Raw genomic sequence first — 19,724 nt, forward strand, 5'->3', positions numbered from 1 at the left:
TGCATCAAGGCAAAATTGGTGCCAAGTAGCATGAAATTAAAAGTCGGGACTATATCACAAACTTCTGTGACGCTGGGGTTGTATGTTCAGTGTCATTATTGTGCAGTATTGAACAAAGGACTGCAGAAAGTTCAACGGCAGCAGCATTGCATTATTTTTAGTGTTGTTCCAATTAAACGCTGCTTCAAGTTAAAATTTTACATACAAGAAAAACTGCAGTTTGTCACGTCTCTGTCTCATGAAATTTGGTTTGCATGCACGATCTGTCTCAGTCGCTCATTTTTCTCGAGTGTTCTTCGAGGTCTGGGAAATGAGTTAGACTCTAAAAACTCAGGAATTTCTAATCTGTTTTAGTCCTCTTGCCCCAGTGACATCTTCTCCTTCTGTTGGCTGTAACACCAGGTGTCTGTGACCTTCCTCTGGCATTCCCCCCGAGTACACTTCTGCCTCCTGTTCTTTTTCCCATTCTTTGCTTTAGTTTTCCTCAGTTTCCTCAGACCTTCCTTTCTTTTCTCACGTGTATTTTCGCCTTAAATAATGCTAATCAAATTCTGAATGTTAAGCTTACCCTTCACCTTGGCTCACAGGTATATTCTGCTTCTTTTCCTGATCCTGTAGGTAATTTTATCCACACCGTTTTCAGTAAAGGGATTTGGTTAAATAATATTTTCAGTCTCCCTCCTTTTCCGCCTCTCCCCCTCAGTAGTTGGAATCCCTCAATCCAAGAACAATTGGCCAGCGTGACAAAAGCAGAGGGAGGGAAAATTAAAGAAAATAAATTGATGGTGGAAAGATAACATACTTCGCCAGTGTGGAGGTGGGGAGAAGATCAGCAAAGGTTTATAATGGCAGGAATAAATCATGCTGTGCTTGTTCGTGTCAGTAGGCTGTTTAAATTTGAGTCTCTTTATATAAAGCTTGAAGAAAAGTATGCATTTGTCCTTTCTGTTAGCGACTGAGGGATGATTGAGGGTGAAGGGATGGTGTCGGGTTGCAGGTACAGCACCGCGGCTCCTTTAATGAAGAAAAATAATGTTATCGTGTTAAAGTAAGAAGCTCAAACTGTGCAGTAGGCTCTGACAAATGGCAGAGACAAATGTTCACAAAACAAAGGCAGTTGGCGCTGACAAGAGGACTTGCACCACTGGAGAATGGTTTCTATCTTTCACATGTGTTGCATTGAGGTACAGAGTATTTGAAAGGTTTTGTGCATTCAATTTCAAAACCCTTTGAAATGGGAAGCTCATTGTGTGGTAACAGAATGAAGATTTTTAAAAAAAATTACATAAACAAGTAACTGATTGATGAATGATTTCAATTTCAGTTTGACCTTTAATGAAAATCTAACTGAAACAACAGCAACATAATGTGATGGGGCTCCAACTAGCCTCCAAAGCACAGCATCTCTTATAAATTTAATTAACTTATTTTTTTTAATACTAATCTAAAACTTTCAAGTTGACCAAAAACATGACCAAAGTAGGATATTGACAGCTAAGCATTTGAATGAATTTCCAAATTTCCTTTGCAGTTGTTGGTATTCCATTACACGTGACATAAACCTGTCGTAATAGCAGCGTTTAGAAAATTGCAACCTACGTGTTTTACTCAGGTAAAACACGTAGGTTGCAAAGTTTTAAATTTCACAGATTTTTTTCTGGGGTTTTTTTTATGCTTCTGTTTATTCTATTATGTGAGCATTAGCTAGTTGGCTAACACAACAGTTAGCTTGTAATAATTAGTAGTCATAATATTTACAACTATAGTCATCTTTTATAATCCTACTATTTCATTTCAGTATATACCTTTACTGGGTTGCAGCCCTCTTATTTTGGAGATGGTTCAGAAAACGGTTGGATGGATTTACATAAATGATAAGATATATGTCTTTTCACAAAAAATATTATACAGTTGTTCATTTTTAAGAAAAAAATGTCATTAGATTTGATGTTATTCAGGAATTTCATATTAGGAAAAAAACTCAGACAAGGAAGTCTTTAAAGATAGTGTACATGAATTTTATCTGGAGGTGTTGTTCGTTTATTAAAGATACAAATGTATAAACCTTTAAAATTAATTTAAAAAAATTGAACTCACAAAACCTCCCTGGTGTGTAAATTAGAGCAACATGTCATAGAATTGTAATTTTACTGACCCTAACCATTTTTGTCATATTTATAGTGTTACAACGGTGGGTATTCTTTATAACACTTTGAACAATTAGGTCAGGGCATGTGCGAGTAATCCCTCACACGTACACAACAGCAACAGGTTTTCAGACTTCTCTAAGTATATCCATCTTTGTGATGTTTTTAAGAATAGATTGAACAGCAGATAAGTGGAGCTTCTGTGCTTCTATTTTCTATTTATGAATTAAAGACAATCGGAAAAGGAGGGGAGACAAAAATGTTTGTTTCTGGCAGTAGTTAAACTGAGCGTCTCCAATGAGACCCAATATAAGGATCATTTTGAATTGTGAGTCATGCAAAGTCATTCTTGTTTAGTCCCATAAAATATAAACATGGAACTGGAAAATCAGCGTAGCAGGTCCCTCTTTAATCCAAAAATTAAAAAAAAAAACTCTTTGGAAGGTGGAGTATGTATTTACTATGCAGAAAGGGTGTGTTTTACATTGTTTTTAAACTAAAACCACACTGTTTGGCTTTTAAAACAGGATGCTCTGGCTTCTGCTGCTTTGAATGACTACCATCAGTCACTTTTGAGTTTCCAAACTTCAGCTATTTAAGGCTAAAACTGCCCATTTAAAACATTGCTTCACCCAGCCAAATATATGTATAGCTAGTGAGAGACACAGAAAGAGAAATGGAAGAAGTTTCAGGCCTAAAAACCGACATAAATCAGATGAACAGTGTCTGAAAGTGATGTTCTCAAGAAATAGAAGAAAAAAATCCAGCAAAGACATGACACAGGACTTGAGAGATGCGTCTGACCCTTCAGATCCATCTTCTGTTCACTGAAACTTCATCAGAAATGATCTAAATGGACGGATAGATGCCAAAAACCATTCTTAAGAAAGGGAGAGGAAATTCGGGGAACAGGCAGAGGGATGCCAGTTTGCACAAGAACTGGACTGAAAATCAGTAACATCAGGTCTTATGGAGTGATGAATCCAAATGTATGATTTTTTTTTTTTTAATTCAAATCGTTGTCAGTATGTATGGAAGGAGACAGGAGAGAGGTACAACAGTGAGTCTCTGTAGATCTGTAGTTAGGGAGACTCACAGTCTCTGTTTTGAGCTGCATTTTAGCCAGTCAGCGCGGATGGAATAATAAATACCAGTGCCGTCTGATTTTTCTTTTTTTTTTAACCATCATGCAATACCATCTGGAAATTGTCTGATTGGCAAAGGTTTCATTTTTCAGCATGTTAATGATCCCAAGCACACTGCCAATGTAGTAAAGCCAAAGTTGGATAGAAAAACACACAATGGAACAACATCAGTCATGGATTGGCCTCCCCAGAGCTCAGACCTCAACATTACTGAGGCAGTTTAGGATCATCTTGACAGAAAAACTGAACAAAAGGTAATCAACATTCAAAGAAGGGCTTTGGGATGTTCTTCAAGAAGTCTAGAGAACTATTCCCGAAGACCTTTTAAATAAATTACAGGAAAGCTTTCCTTAGAGAGTTCAGGCTGTGTTGAAGAATAGACTCTTGCATAGTAGTATATATGTGTGCATGTAGATAGATAGGTAGATTTGATTTTGCATTCCTCTGAAGGCCGCAAACAATATTCAATTCAATTTGGTAACCGACCATCAAACTAAACGATACATTCGCTCTGATGCAAAAACATAATCTTTGCACAGGCGTTTCTCATGTGGCGATGTGGTAATGATGAATCTTTGTCAGGCCACAGAATCAGTGCATGTGCATCCAGCCGATGCAACAAGCTGCACACCCCTACAACTTAAACTGGTATTCCTCTTACATACAAATTACCATAAAGCGGAGGGTCGTTTTTATTTCTTTCTGTTAAAAAGCCAAAGCCTCTGACTGCACAGCCAGCCATTTGGAAGTCGAAAAACAACCCATGATTAATGATCACTGTGACATGTCTGAGTGAACCAAATGGGGTGTGCATGTAAGCACTCCCCTGCCAAAGCCTTCACCCCTTACACTTATTGTAATCATTACAAGGAGAAAAAAAATTAGGGGTTGGAACTGTAATGGGTTAATTACACCACAATCGGCGGGTGTAGAAATGAAGGCCTATTTAATTATCTCCCTCCATCATTCGACACATTTCTATTATTTACCTTCTCTTTTTCTGCTCTCCGCTTTGAATGAGGTTCAGCGCTGTGAAGGAAAATAGGGGGATAATTGGGTTCATCCATCTCTCTCTTTCTTTGCCTCCCTCCCTGAGCCACCTCCCACCTCTCCCTCCCTCCGCCTCCCTCTGTTTAATACCTTTACTCTTGTTTTGTTTCATTTCTTCTTGCTCGTCAGTCAGTTTTTTTCACTCACTGTGTTGATTCTCTAATCGTCTGATTTGGAGGTTTGACCCAGTATTTCTTTGACATTCACAGCTTGGCTTGTAAGATAAGATAAGATAAGATAAGATAGAACTTTATTAATCCCTCGGGTGGGTTCCTCTGGGAAATTCGACTTCCAAAAAAAGCACAGCAACGACCGAAGTTACAGTTACAGAACTGTTATATATATATATACACACACACACACACACACACACACACACACACACACACACACACACACACACACACACACACATATATAAATACAGAGACAAATATAAATAAAGTATACAAAGGGGATAAATAGAATAAATAGGAATAAAAAATAAAAATACAAGTGAATTGCACATTTCAAGTATTGAGTCTATTGCACTGTTGACTATTTACAAAAAGTATTGCACAAGGTATTGTACAGTGAGGTGCAGAGGCACTACAGCTTAGTTGTTCCCCCCTCCTTTGTCCTCCTGTTTCCCCTCCCTCTCCCCTCCAGAGAGGAGTTAAACAGTCTGATGGCGTGTGGGACAAAGGAGTTTTTAAGTCTGTTAGTTCTTGTCTTGGGGAGAAGCAACCTGTCACTGAACAGACTCTTCTGATTGTTTATGGCCGTGTGCAGAGGATGCCCAGCATTGTCCATAATGTCCATCAGTTTCTTTAATGTCCTTTTCTCTGCCACTGTCACCAGAGTGTCCAGCTTCATGCCGACCACAGAGCTAGCCCTCCTGATCAGTTTCTCCAGCCTGGATGAGTCCCTCTTTGCTGTGCTGCTCCCCCAGCACACCACAGCATAGAAAAGTACTCCAGCAACCACAGCTGGTTGCTGGAGAAAATGGTTCAGATTCGAATCTCCGGGTGGAGCCGCAACTTTGTGCAGAGCAATAGCCAAGGCTGAAGGTCGTTGGTTGACATACCTGTCAATCACACAATCGATCAAATGACCCCGTCACCATCCACCACCCTTCTCCAAACACAGCTTCTAATAGACAAGTTAGCAGCCTGTTGAATGTGCCTCCTTCACATACTCAAAAAGGGCTTTCAAAAATCGCATAACTGCCCTCCGGTTAGGATCATTTTGTCAAATTTGCTACATATAATTTAAGTCCCCGGCATTTTTTGTTATCCTTCCTTATAGTCGAGGGTAGTGGAGAATTACTGGTGAGTAGCAGAGCAATCATGTCGTACACAAGCAGACCTACTGTTGTGGTTCCAGGGCTCTAAAATAAGTCACATGAAATCTAAGCGCCAAATATTTCTTATTTTTGCTGTTGTTGTTTTACTTGCGTAAAATACTTGATAAGCATCAGTTTGTGCTATGAACTGTAGATTAACTGATTAATAGAAACACAGAGCTGGTTGCCAGAGCCAAAAACCGTGACAAGCATCTTTCACAGTCTCCACTTCTCTAGACGTTGAGTCCTGCATGAGTGTCACTGAAACCATGTTTTTTGCTCCTTTTAGAGACCCTTTGTGTTGTCGCTGAGTCTGTGGCTTTTAGACTCTCTGGTGAGTGCATTTTCTTTACAATGTGTCATTACCAATCAGATTAATTTAATGGGGTCCAATAATTAAAGAAAAAAATCATAAAAAGTTTGTTTGTTCATGATGTTAATGATGAAGCAACGTGTCATAAAGTAGAGGAAGAAGAAAGAAAAAAATTTCAGGTTGTGCATTTAACAAGGAATTTGTTTTCTTCAAGAAATCAAAAAGATTTTATTGTTTGTCCTGTTTGTGTTTGCTTTTTCCCATCTAATGTCTCACAACAGATGAGAATAATTGAAATGGAAATAACACAGCGATGCTTTGGGAAAGATGAACCCCCATATTTGATAAACCTTCAGCACAACCAAGGTCAAGGAGAGGACGACACTGGGATGGGAAGTAAAAGAAAGAAAGAAACAGGGAGCAAAGCAGGCTGTTTTAGCTGTTTTCAATAAATTGCATGCTCAAAAAAAGTTTTGTCTCACTCCCATTTCTTTTTGTTGCATGTTGAAGCTCTACTTAGAACCTTGTTAAGATCCATCCATGCAAAATATCTGTTTTTTTGCCATTTTTCAAGTGGTCCTTAACTTTTGGTCGGGACTGTTAATGGGAACTAAAATGGGACTGGATGAGAACTGCTCAGTGCATTATTGGAGCTGGGTCCTCAGGAGATGACTGAGTTTTCCTGCTCCATTTAACAATCCCTCTCTTTCCTCCTTCAGTCCTTCACTTCATCCATCCATCTCTTCTTATCCCTGGGATAGGGAGGATTACGAGATCTGTATAATGTGACGTGAGGCCTGTGGCCCCACGATGTCCCGGCAGGAGATCCCACTCCTTCTCACTCGCACACATTCCACGTTTCTCGGTGCTTTGCAATCACACTGGCCTGACATCCTCTGAAGCTTTTAATTTCTACACATTAATGAAGTGTCCTGTCTAATTTCCCCATTCCTCTGATGATCCGGAGGCAGATGAAGGACAGAGAACAGTTGGAGGGAAAATCACCAACAGCAGCTTCAGGTTAACTGAAAGTTATTTAGGACAGAGAACAGGAGCTTAACAGGAGAATACTGAAGATGGGCACATATGCAGAATCAGTATAAGCATATGGAGGTAGGTGTTACAGCAATCATATGCAATTACTGTTATTAATTAGACCCAGATCAATTTCAGGGAAATTTAGAATGATAAAATTACAGGTAGAAGGTAACCTAAAGAGACATTCACATTAAGTGACAAGCAGAAACATGGCGACAGACGTTTTAGAAAGGTCAGTGAGCACCAGGAAATTGAAGTGGCAATTCCCATTGAATTTCAGATTGGTTAATCTGGCTATTTTGACTCTGTGGGTGATGCTAACAAACAGGCAGGTGTGGTCATTATGCCAGCTGCAAGTACATGAATTTCGTAAAATGGTCATTTCCTCAACTTCCAAAATGCATGCTGGAAGTGAAAAGCCAAAAGTGAAAAGTCCTGTGCGAATCCTGAGATTTGTGCCACCATCACTACTCCTGTCTTCAATAGTAGACTTGCTGCTTTTTAAATGTTCTTATCCAGCAATAGGCGACCTGACGAGTCAGAAATTGGCACTAAAGGAGTTCCCAGTGCTGACATAGCAACAACCTGCAGCCACGCTGAGTCTCTATTTCGGCTTGTGTTGAAAATTTGGACTTCAAAGTATACATCAGTTTTTACATTTTAATGACATGCCACTAAATCCACAGTTATGACTTAAAAAATGTATATTTTTATGTGTATTTATTTATTATACAGGCTATACAGTACATAAAAAAGTCACTGAGGCCCTGGGACTCCTGCGAATCATGATGAGAGTCATTATCCACGAACCTTCCAAAAAGTGGCCAGCCAACCAAAGAGTGCACTGCTGACTCAGCCAGGAGGTCGCAAAAGAACCCAGAACTCTAAAGAACGGCAGGTCTCCCCTGCCTCAGTTAAGGTCAGTGTGCATGATTCAACAAGAAAAAGAGACTGGGCTAAGATGGGTTTAAAGGTGAAAGCCACTCCTGACCTGAAATATCACAAAGGTTCATCTCATATTTGCCCCAAAACTTTTAAGGAAAGATTCTATGGACTGATGAGACAAACACTGAACTATTTGGAAGGTTTGAGTCCCGTAACATCTGGCATAAAACTCATAGCATCTCATTAGAAGAGCATCATACCAACAGTCACACATAGTTGTAGCAGTGTTGTGGTTTAGGGCTGTTTTGATAGCTTGACATAACTAATGTGCTCTCTACAAGAAAAATCCTGAAGGAGAATGTCCGGCCATCAGTGCATGTTCTGAAGATCAAATATACTTGGGTTTATGATGGATGGCACTGATCTGAAACATACCAGGAAGTCAACCGCAGAATAAAAACAAAAATAAATTGAAGGTTTTGGAGTGAAGTAGTCAAAGTCTGGCCTTAAATCAAATTGAATCCTTTGACATGGCATTAAACAGAATGTTCATGAACGAAAACCCTCCACTGTGGTTAAATTAAAAAAAAATGTTGCAAATAATAGGGTGATGAAATTCATTCAAATCCTCTGATGTGAAATACTCTAAGATTTATTACAAACACTTGATTGCAGCTATTGATGCCCCTAAACTTAATAACAAAGTAAAATTCAAAATAATAGATAGTGATAGCCTTTATTTCTGATGTTTGGTGTGTGCTGTGACAATTTTTGAGAACAGGTGAACTCCTGTGTTTAACATCCCCGCAAAAAAGTCAGTAGCCAACATGGCAGCTGACCCTTACTGGTTTATCCACTCCAGTTTTTCCAGGCATGAGGTACCAATTGGCAGGTGAGGGTCTTCTTATGTGTAACATCTTTTTATATATCAACTGTGTGGGCGTGTTAGAGAACCAGCCGGTGCCTGCGCTGACTAGCAGAAACCCATTCTTGTGCCCAACTCAGCAGAAGAAACACAATGAAAACATTCAGCTGTGCTCCTTGAGATTGTTTTTGGCCACAGAATCCCTGTAGGAGGAAACACAAGCCCACCTCTATACTACTGTGTGTCTGCTGAAATGTATGGATTTTTTCTTTCTTTTCCGTGTCTGCGGCTGAAGTGCGGCATGCCAAAAAATTATTTAATTAAACCTTCACTTTATAGGGTGCGACTGCAACGATTGTGCTTTCCCATATTGTGACGAGGAAATGTAGCTAATTGCTATTGATGCAGTATTTTAAAAAGGTTTTGGCACAGCTGGTATTAGCGATGGTGACGATGGTGGAAAATGATGTTTTTCAGTCTGCTAGGCCTTGTCCTGGGCAGCACTGTGGTCAGCCCTCAGTCCATAGAAAGTGATGATTAGTTTGCATTAGCTGACCGCTGACCAGAGGAATCCACAGGAGTTCCAGTAAGTGGGGCTTCAGACAGTGAGGAGAAGATTAGTGTTTAATTTCAGTGTGTAGCCACCTGCCTGTCTTTCTTTCTCTTGTTACCTGTCTCACAGTCGGGGATCTCCCAGGCCCTTGAATCCAGCAAGAATCCGCACACACGTACTTACTTCTTACAGGCTTTTTAAAGAATAAAGAAAGCAAAGAAAAGAAAAGTATTTGCTGTATTAGCGTGCTAATGTCACAAATATTTCTCATATTGTAGTGTTCAAGAGGCAAGACACATTGCCATTAAACAAATAGAATTTTGAGCTTCTGCTGTATCAGGTGTTTTATTTGGTTAATCACTATTCTTATGAATCTTAAATGGTTTTACTTCCTGTCTTTGTCTTTTTCCCTCTAATCCGATTGTTCAGTCTGACGTCACTAGCCGTGTCTGGGTCTAAACTCCGCTGCAGGTCCATATATAAAACGATCACTATGGCATTACTGAGAGTTGAAAAACTGTCTAAGGTCTTTCATCTTTAATAAAATGATCAGCGTTCTGCTCTACCAGGTGTAACAATTGAGTTTAACATCCAGGCATCCATGAAAACGGAATTTATGACATTTAACGGAGTTAGAAGTTAGCAGGGAGTTAGCTCGCTAGCTTCTATCTAAATACAATATAGCATGTCCTGACTGCGGGGTTTTGGAAACAAATTAAAACGCACAGCTCTGCTATCACTTCCAGCATAAATGAAGACAGAAAACTAAATAGCAGTGACGTTTGTAGGGTTACTGAAGTTGGGCTAGCTGGTATATAATGATGTCTGTGAAGGTTGTCAGTCATCTCAGTCAGGTATATAATGATGTGCTACGTGACCGCTAGCGACACAGCTATGTTAGCATAATATAAACAAGCTAACTTTTTTTCCACTCGATAAAAGTTAACGCGAGTGTTCTCGGTGGTCAGGAACAAATGTAATCGCATGGCAGGATGCTGTAAAAGGACCAAACTTCAGCCAGGAGAACAACTGAGATAATCCATCCACAATACGAGGTTAGTCATTCATATACTGCTGCACGGGCTGGGCTGTAGTTACATCCTAAGGTTTTAAAAACTGAGCTTAAATAAATGATTAGTGGTAATAAAAGCCGAGGGAGGTCAACAGGGATCACTGACTGTTTTAGGAGCTTTTTGAGATCAAATAGAAGAAAATACATAACATTAAACATGTTAACAACACAAAAGCCATATTAAACGCAGACTACTTTAGACCCGGAAGTAGGATTCGTCGCGTCATCACTGAACAACCGGATAGTCTCTCCCATCCTCATAAGTTCAACCTGTGATTCCTCAGTCAGTTAATTTGGTATATATAGTTGTGCTATGTATGAATTGTTCTAGTTAATTGAAAAATAATAATTCTGTTGTTTTGTTTACCTTCAGTTTTTGTTCAGCACGTTTTGTTGGCCTGACCAACTTTGTGTGCTAAAATTAGTTCCCTAATTTGATTGTACATAACCATGTGTGTTATTTAGTCCCTAGTTTATGTAGCTGCCTAAACATTGTTTTATTCTCTGTAAATGGCAGTAAATTACTTTTGGTACTTTTCACACATTAATTAAAATAAATGAAAAATTTTAAAAAAGCACCACAAACAAGTCAGCAAACAAGTTTATGAAGGGTTTAATGTGACCTTCAACATGTGGAGGGTGAGGCTACATGTGACATAGTAGCAAATACATTATTATTGGAAATTCAAAATTAAACATGTAAATAGACATGATCTCTATTGCTCACTTCTTATCTTCACCTAGGTTAGGTTAAGGTTAGCTGCTGTTGTTTTTCCATTAAGAGGGAAAGGCCAGGCGTTGGTTCTGATGCATCCATCCACAGCCTCCCTAAGTATTATTGCTGTCCTTCCCTTTATGACAGTGGTTCTTAACCTTGTTGGAGGTACCGAACCCCACCAGCTTCATATGCGAATTCACTGAACACCCCTTTACTGAAAAATAAAATGTGATTTTTTTTTTTCAAATTCAAGACATAGATATGTTTTTTACTGGTGCACAAAATGAGCCATGCATGTCATGGCGGAGGCTCTGCCGAACCCCTGAGACCGACTCACCGAACCCCTAGGGTTCGATCGAACCCAGGTTAAGAACCACTGCTTTATGACAATTGAGTACAGAGCTTCAGATGACTGCTTCCAACAGGATAACTCACCGTCACAAAGCTCACATCATCTCAAACTAGTTTCCCGAACATTACAATGAGTTCACTGTACTCAGATCGACAGATCTCAATCCAGTCGGGCACCTTTGGGATGTGGTAGAATGGAAGATTTGCGTCATGGTTGTGCTGAAAAATCCTCAGCAACTGTGTGATGCTGTTATGTCAATATGGACCAAAGTCTATAGGGAATGTTTCCAGCACTCTGTTAGTTCTGTGTCATAAAGAATTAAGGCGGTTCTGAAGGCCAAATGAGATCCGATCTGGTAATAGCAAGGTGTACCTAATAAGGTGGACGATGAGTGTCCAGCGTGAGTCAACATCTCTGGGAGTGCTACGGTTAGAAGAGTGCTCATAATGCCATCATGAATTATATTCACATTAGTTCTGCCATGGTTAGATTAAATATTATTTTTAGATGAAAGCTTTTAGAAGTGCTATTTTTTCAGGGTTTTATTTTTTTAAATATTTTACTGTGTTTGGTTTGAAATTGTACAGTGAACATTATATACTGCTTTAGTCTTAACTAGCTCTCCATTGGCTGTAGACATGATAGACGTGATCCTGGGGGATTATTACTGGTTTAGCACCCTAAATCCTGCCATAAATATCTTTACGAAGGCTTATTTAGCTTCACTGTCTCTGCAGAAGCTCATGCTTGGAACTATGTTTTTGCCTTTTAAATGTCACATAATGCTGTGTGTGGGCCCAGCCTGCTGGTCATCACCTATTTGAGCTGCTAAAGCTGTGACTGCACACTGTCCCTTTATCCAAACTGATCCAGTTTTGGAGCCTCATTACCTTTACCTGTCTGTCTGCCTGTGAGACCATCAGACTGTCTGACAGGGTCTCCTCCACCGCCGACTACTAGTCAGGATTAATGAGAGCCAAGCAGGCACCCGTCTTTTCCCACCGCTTCTCCTCTTGCCCAGCCAAAGCTGCAGCCAAGGCCGACCGTAGGCCTCATTATTAAAAGCAATGGCCACGACTAAGGCCCTGTCTGTACAAACACACAGCGACGGAGCTGGGAGGGAAAAGGAAACCGGCTCGCGGGGGGATGAGGTTTCAATAAACGTCAGCCAGCGTCGGCTCTGTTTGGACCGCAAATTATTGCTGGCTGATGCTCTATTATTTTACAACCAAAGATCGCTGTCGAGAGAAAGGTAGAAGGGGAGAAAAGAGAAAGAGAGGGTTAGGAGAGAGGAGGAGGGTAGGAGGGAGAAAAAGAAACTCTGGAAGGCAGCCTAAGGGGGAAAAAGGGTTAGTGAATACTATAATAATCTTTAAAAATATTACTGGAGTGGCCACAGCTAAACCTAAGAATAGGCTGGAGAAAGCAAAGTGCCGGCGGATGATTCCAGTGTAGATAGAAGTAGGGAGAAGAGAGAGGCAAGCAAAGAGAGGGGGAAAGAGAAAAAAAAGCAAGTAAGGGAGGAGGAGAGGAGAAAACGGGAAAGCCATGTGAGAGGGTTGTAAAATCAACACCTTCGGTAAACATAATTTACTGCCACCTCATTACTTTAGCAGGGAAAAACACACTTCGTATACTGAAATTTCCCAAATGCATTAATATATTAAGACCATGTTGCATATTAAATGTATACACATGCTTTCTAGACATTTTCTTCAGATTCTTTTATGAAAGACATTTAGAAGAAAACAAGCACAGCTGGACAATATTTGCTTTTTTTGCTTGGTGGAATGGGAGAGTCACAATTCACACAGATTCGTCCGCAGTTTTTTGCTCATAGTTTTTTGGTCCTTTTCCTTTCTGGTCATTAGCAAATGAATCATACCACACTACACTATGCAACCAATTCTTGTCACTTGTGAAGTCCAAAACAATCCAAAAATGTATTATAAAACATAACATTTTCACAAGACTGTCCAGTTCCATATTTGTAGTGATGGAGAACACTGTGGGTCAATTCCTAATGGGACGGTCCAAAAACTTTGGTCCTGACTAAAATACTGTGAAAAGCATGCTATGAAATTTGTATAGGAACTCACTCATATCCAAATTATTATTGAATTTCTTTGAATTTGGTGACTTCTTGGAAGTTAATAATAACCATTAAGTCAACAAATAATTGAAATTAACTAACTTTAAGTCATCTAGTCAGATTAGCTTGTTAGCATGCTAAATGTTAAGGTAGTGAATGATATACATGGCTAATATTATCAAGGGTACTGTGCTTGTGAACATGCTAGCATGCGTATGTGTCAATTTAGCTTAAATGGAAGTGCATGAATGCATTCAGGGAACTAGGTACTGGATTAAATAAAGTCAACTAAGTTGTGCATATGCCAACAAAGATTCCCATGCTTCCTTCTAAGAGAAGCATGGGATCCATTTGTAGTTTTTTTTTTTTGGACCCAAAAGAAATTGTAAAGTGTAGAAGTAAATTTAAATCTATTTTGATATCCAAAGAGGTGTTTACAAAGGTTATAAAGCTAGTTATGTAGCTATTTGGTGGTTACGTGTTTTGATATTTACATGTTTACATGTTTGAATGTTTAGACATGCATGTTCAAACCAGTAATAAGTATGTGTTGTATCTACCTGGTTGTTTTCCCTGTTTTGATCTGAGTATAAGATTTCCTGGCTTCTGAGAGGCCAGTGAAGTATTCATGAGGGCGGCACACAGGAAGTGTGGGTTGTTGTTGCAGGGTGCTAAAAGTAAAGAGGCTGCTAAAAAGTTATCCGTCTCCGTCTTGCTGTTCCTAATTATTCAGAGAGATTCCCAACCATCTAGTGAACCCTCACGTTACATCTGGTGGCAGCGGTGGGATTTATTTTCTTGATGGATCTGTGTATTTGGTGAGTTTTACTCCCAAGCTGCGGATAAGATCGTTTTTTTTCCCCGCTGGGATTTATCCCTCTCTGTGAACAGCTGATGAACTGAAAATAATAATAGTAATAATTTTTGGAGATAGGAAGGATTGTTGCAGCTTTTCTCTCTGTTTTTGTGATTTTTTTTTTTTTGAGCTGGATATTTGTTGGGAACATGTCGGCTGACGAGAGTGAATCTGTGCATGAGCTGCGCTCTTCTCCTGTGCCACATTCGAGGTCAGTGGATGCAATGCGGACTGTTGCTGCTCCCGCCCACCATACCGTTTCCAGTGCCCTGACAATAGATCTTCCACCTGTTTTTAAAGGAGATGGGACTGAATCTTTTACTAGTTGGTCTCGTCGCTTTGAAGTGGCAGTGCAAGCTATGACTCCACCTGAGGTAGATTTGCCAACTGTGATGTCCTCTGTTCTGCCTACTCGTCTAGCAGATGCTGCATTTTTGTACTGGGACAGTTTGCCTTCATCAGCCCAGAAAGACTATGATCTAGTGAAGGATAAGCTGAAAGAGGTTTTCGGTCCAAAATATTCTCTGCCATTCTTCCAGACACATGTGAATGCTCGCCCCCGGAAACCAGGTGAAAGTTTAGATGTGTACAGCGCGGATATTACCCGTCTTGTGCTTGAAGCTTTCCCTAACTATGACTACAATGCCTTGGAAGGTGAAAAATTTCGCCGTTTTGTTGCTGGGTTGGACCCCACCTTGCAATCTAAGATTCATGAGATGGGTGCAGAGGATCTCGACGGAGCCCTGCGCATTGCCAGCCGTTGTGAGAGAGCACGGGCAGCATTGCAACTTACAGCTGCAGGATCCTCTCATATTCCGTCTTCAGAACAGGTTGCTATGATACGTCCTCAGCCTACTGATGCTAAACTTCTTCAAGCGGTTGAGGAGCTCACGCTTACTGTAACCAGCCCGAAACATGAAGTACAGCAGTTACAGGAGAAACAGAGTTACCTTGCCCAACGTTTGGACTCCAGTCATGATAGATCCTCCTCTTCCAATGTTCAGTACAGCACCCGCAGTGCGTCCCCGTCGCCTTATCATGCCAGACAACATTCCAGAGACTATTGCTCGCCTGAGAGGCGTTATCATCGTGATCCAGAGTCTCACCGTGAACGTCCTTCTTCCCCTGTTCCCCAGAGGTTCAATGAGTGGGACAAATGTGAGAAACACGATCAACGCACATACCCTTCCCAACAGCCCCCCCAGTATTCCAGGTACAATTACCCTGACAATAACAGATACCGACGCAGTCCCAGTCCTGCTCCACGTAGAGTTAGAGATGCTGCGTCCTACAGTAGGACCGGTGTTCGTTTCCAGTCCCCGGAAAGGCCTGCACATTTCACCTCCGGCCCACAGGGAAACTTTCATTAGCTGCTGTTGAGGGGCAAACATCAGCTACAGTATCAGGGCCCCAAAACCACATCCCCCAGTTCCCCTCAGAATCTGATGGATCAGTCTCCTCTAACGTCTTGGCTATTGTCGAGGGCACTGAAGTGTGTGCTCTAATTGACTCTGGTTCCTTTGTCTCCCTTGTGAGTGAAGATTTTCGAAACGCTCATCCAGCTTTGAAAAAACGGCCTATGGTAGCATCCTCTGTGCCAGCTCGTTCGGTCAATGGAGAACGTCTGGAAATCTTAGGCAAGTTAACCGTTGGTATTAGGCTTGGGATTCAGGTATGGCAGCAGGACTTTGAAGTCCTCAGAGGTGCTTACCAGCCAGTCAATCTAGGTTGGGATTTTCTGCAGAGGCACCATGCTCTTCTCAACCTCAAAAACAAAGTGCTGCAACTGTGGGACATGAAAATTCCCCTGTTGCCCAAAGGACATGAGGTGGCTGCCTGCTGTAATGTTTCCGTGTTAGCGCCAACCAAAATTCCAGCTATGAGCGAAACTCTGATCACAGCCTGTGTGTCAGCAGCCACACCGGCTTCTCCTGTTCCAACAGACTACTATGGTGTCTTGATCCCTAATCCAACATGTGACATTGTTGTGGCTCACACTCTCAGTGAAGTTCAGAATGGTACTACAGTGGTTCGAATGCTTAATCCCTCCAGTGATGAAATCGAACTGTACCCTGGACAGCATCTTGGTGAGTTTCATTCAGGCTCATCTGTTGATATCATTCCACTGGAGCAGACATGTTGTGCTACTTCACCTGTGTATGATTCGACTCTGCCGGTAGAAATAGATGAAACAAACTTGTCACACTCCCAGGTTCAGTCCCTGAAATCACTTCTCCAGAAGTATTCAGGAATCTTCAGTAAGCACTCAGAGGACAGAGGTCACACAGGCATAATTAAGCATCATATTCACACAGGTGATGCTACACCGATTAAACAAAGAGCCTATAGAGTGACACCTGAACAGAGAGCTGAAATACAGACTCAAGTTGACAACCTTTTAAAGGCAGGTGTCATCGAAGAAAGCTACAGCCCATGGGCCGCCCCAGTTGTTCTGGTGCGAAAGAAAAATGGTACGTGGCGTTTCTGTCTCGACTATAGGAAACTCAATGCAGTGACAATCAAAGACTCTCATCCTCTTCCAAGGGTTGATGATGCACTGGATGCGCTGTCAGGTTCTGCCTGGTTCTCCACAATGGACCTTCAACATGGCTATTGGCAGGTTGAACTGGAAGAGAAGGATCGTGAGAAAACTGCTTTCACAACCGGCAGTGGACTTTACCACTTCACTGTTATGCCCATGGGACTCACAAACGCTCCAGCCACATGTCAGCGGTTAATGGAGATGGTACTTCGTGGCCTTCCCTGGAAAACCTGCTTAGTGTATTTGGATGATGTCCTCATTTACAGCCGCTCTTTCGCAGAACATCTCCAGCATCTGGAAGAAATTTTCGGCAGATTCCAGGCAAGTGGCTTGAAGCTAAACCCCTCAAAATGCTGTTTTGCCAAAGATCAGGTACAATTTCTGGGCCACATTGTATCAAAACATGGCATCCAGCCTGACCCCAGAAATGTGAACAGTGTGCAAGCCTGGCCTATTCCACAAACAGCGACAGAAGTAAGGTCATTCCTTGGACTTTGTTCATATTATCGCAAGTTTATTCAAAACTTTGCGCACCACAGTGTCCCCCTACATGCTCTCACTGAGAAGCATGCAACTTTTCAATGGACTTCTCAGTGCCAGGATGCATTCATGTATCTGAAACATGCCCTCTCAAACCCTCCAGTGGTTTCATTCCCTGACTTCACATTGCCATTTTCTCTGTATACTGATGCTTCTAGCACAGCTATTGGCAGTGTACTAGCTCAAAAACAGGGACAGCAAGAGAAAGTCCTTGCCTATGCTAGCCATGCGCTTACAAAGGCAGAAAGAAAGTGGTCGACTTATGATCGAGAACTCTGGGCCATTGTTTGGGCAGTTAGACATTTTCGGCACTACCTCTACAAGCAGCCATTTGTTATTGTCACGGATCACAAGCCCCTCCTGGGTCTTCGGAAAATACCCATTGACAGTGATAGAACTGGTCGCCGTGCTCGCTGGGCTCTTGAACTTGATCCTTTTGAGTGGACTGTGATTCATAAAGATGGCCACCGCCACCTCAATGCGGACGCACTGTCACGTTGCCCTGTCACTGGTGAAACCGTAGAGCAGGACACAGTCTGCACTGCTTCTGCTACCTTGAAACCTGAAGAGAGGTGCGTGGGTCCTGCAGGCCCGCCCAACCATAGTCCCTGCAGTACTGACCAAAAACACATTCCATGCAATGACCTTCCTGATCCACGACTGCAGTGTGCAGCGCTATCTGTTTCATCCACATTTGTGCTTGAGCTGCCTGAAGATGATCTCAAAAGTGAACAACAAAAAGATCCTGTACTGTCAGAAGTCATTGGCTGGAAAGCTAAGGGTCAGAAACCACCCTACTGGCGTATGAAAAAATGCCCACCTCAGGAAAAAGTGCTATGGCATGAGTACTCTAGACTTACCTTTCACAATGGCTTACTCTGTCGTAAAGCTTTCAACCCGTCCCAAAAGTCAGTGTTGCATCAGTTGGTTGTTCCTGAATCTTTAAAAGACACTGTCCTACAGCTGCTGCATGGCAACCCAGTGTCCGGTCACCTATCAGCAGATAAGGTCCTGAAACGTGCTCAGCAGCTATATTACTGGCCATTCATGTCACGTGACATCAGAATATGGTGCACACAATGCACTCCATGTGATGCCAGACGGAATCCCACACCTCATCACAGAGCTCCAATGAAAACAATTGTTGCTGCGGAGCCATTTCAAAAGGTGGCAGCTGACATACTTGAACTCCCCATTACGAGTCGTGGCAACAGGTACGTGCTCGTTGTTCAAGACTTTTTCTCGAAATATGTCAATCTCTATGCTATCGCAGACCAACGTGCCACAACAGTTGCAAAATGCCTGTTTGACAACTTCATCTGTCAGCACGGCGTCCCTGAAATGCTACACACGGACCAAGGACGTCAGTTTGAATCTGACCTGGTGAAACATCTGTGTCAGCTGCTAGGCATCCAGAAGACACGGACCAGCCCATATCACCCTCAATGCGACGGGATGGTCGAGAGGTTCAATCGAACACTTATTGACCAGTTAGCTAAGTTACTCCTTCAGCAGCCTGGCGAATGGGATGACTGCCTCAATCAAGTTGCTTTGGCTTACAACACCAGTCCTCACTCTACCACGGGGTTTACGCCATTTTTTCTCACACATGGACATGAGGCACGGATGCCTGCTAATATGCTGTTGCCTACCAACATGTCAGCATCATCTACTTCTGTTTCTCCTGCTGACTACGTCACCCAGTTGACTCAGAGACTTCAGTCTGCCTTCAGCACTGCTGCATGGAACAGAGATTGTGCCCACAACCAGCAGAAACAATTGTACGATAGGGGCATCAAACACACTCCTTATGTTCCGGGTGACTTGGTGTGGTTAAATGACCCCACTACAGCAAAGCAGAAACTTGCTCCACATTGGAAGGGCCCCTTTGAGATATTGGAGTGCCTTGGAACAGATGGAGAAAACCCTGGTGTCACGTACAGGATTCGCTACCTCCTGGACCAATCAGACAAGACTCAAATTGTTCACTACAATCGTCTCAGGCCGTACAAAGCACCTGTTCCTAAAGGTGGAACCAACTCACCTGCTGGTGACATACCTGTACAGCCCCAGATTCCACAGTTGACTGCATTATCAGGTGCGTTGCCCTTCACAGCTTCAAAATCTGCAGCTGAAGGGAGCTGGAATGTTCAGGGCCGCAGCCCTGCAACCTCATCAGACCCTCAGGTTTGTCAGCCACCACCTCTAAACCAGTCACGACCCCATTCCCAC

Source organism: Astatotilapia calliptera, chromosome 8, assembly GCF_964374335.1.
Source record: "Astatotilapia calliptera chromosome 8, fAstCal68.1, whole genome shotgun sequence".
NCBI lineage: Eukaryota > Metazoa > Chordata > Actinopteri > Cichliformes > Cichlidae > Astatotilapia > Astatotilapia calliptera.